The sequence below is a fragment of the Sorex fumeus genome, unplaced genomic scaffold, assembly GCF_029834395.1.
Source record: "Sorex fumeus unplaced genomic scaffold, SorFum_2.1 ptg000026l, whole genome shotgun sequence".
NCBI classification, from domain to species: Eukaryota; Metazoa; Chordata; class Mammalia; order Eulipotyphla; family Soricidae; genus Sorex; species Sorex fumeus.
In genome coordinates, this window is record NW_026606083.1 from 12,726,749 (window position 1) to 12,728,073 (window position 1,325).

Here is a 1,325-nt window from a genome sequence, read left to right on the forward strand (position 1 = left end):
GAATTTATATGGGTATTAGGTGGGAGATAGGAGTTTATCTTCATTTCCCCCATCAAGATGACCAACCATGGTTTCAGCAGGATCATATCTTTCTCCACAAATCACCTACTTAAATGACCTGGACATTGGTGTGTGTGTGTGTGTGTGTGTGTGTGTGTGTGTGTGTGTGTATGTGTGTGTGTGTGTGTAAGATGCCTCTGTTTGTGTGTGTGTTCATGATGCCTCTATGTGTATGTGTGTGTGTTTGTGTGTGTGTTCATGATGACTCTGTGTGTGTGTGTGTTCATGATGCCTGTGTTTGTGTGTGTGTATTATGTGTGTTTATGATGCCTCTATGTGTGTGTTCACAATGCCTGTGTACATTGCGTCCAGTTGCTGGGCTCCCCACTTTCCCTCTGTGGTCTCTCATTCTGTCCCTCTGTATGTTCTGTCTTGCTGTCATGTCTCCATCCTGTGCTATGATAGCTGGCGAGTGACTTCCCTCTAGAGTGCAATTCTCCTGTGGCCCTGCCCTTGCGCTCCCAGGCATGAGGATGGGATCAGAACCTTCGGCTGCTGCCCTGGGGACAGTGGTGGACTGGAACTGGGGCATTCTTTTAGCAGTTCGGAAGGTAGGGGGACAGTTTCAGAATGGAGGAAGTCTGCAGAGCCACTGGGATCAGGCTGTTCTGAAATCCTGAAGCTTGAGTGTGTAAGTCTGTAACAGTGAAGATTCTAGAAACCAACCCGGTGCCTTCTGGGTAGAAAAAGGAGGGAGGGCTAGAAAAAGGAGACTGTGATTTTGAACTCTGTCTCATTCCCATGTGCTCTCCATACATTGAAACATCCCACATTCACAGCTTTGTGATCCCCAAGTGGGATCCCTGAATCTTAAATAAAGAATGCGGGAAATGACAGATGGCAAATCTGAGCACCAGAGCAGAGGATGCTGTGTGCCCTGCCTATCTACAGAAGGACAAAGCCTTGTTTATGCCTATGAGGGAATTCTTATAATAGTTTCAGGGTGCTGAGGAGAGGGGTTCTACCCTGGTGTCTCCTCTGGGCTCCATCCTACCCTGTACCCAAAGTGAGCCCTCTCACTGGTCTTTGCTCCTCAGATATTCCTGTTTCCAGCCATGGACACTGTTGTGCTTCCTCACTCAGCTCAATCACACAAAATGTCACCTGCCAGAAGAAAGCGGGCTGGGACAGCAGCAAGTAAGGTTTGGGTTAAGCCCACCCAAAACAGGTGGCAGTGGGACCCTTAGGTGCAGAAGGAAAATGGTTACACAGGTCAGGTTCCAAGAAAGCAAGCCTTGGGGAAGACTGGTCTGTGATTGGGGGCA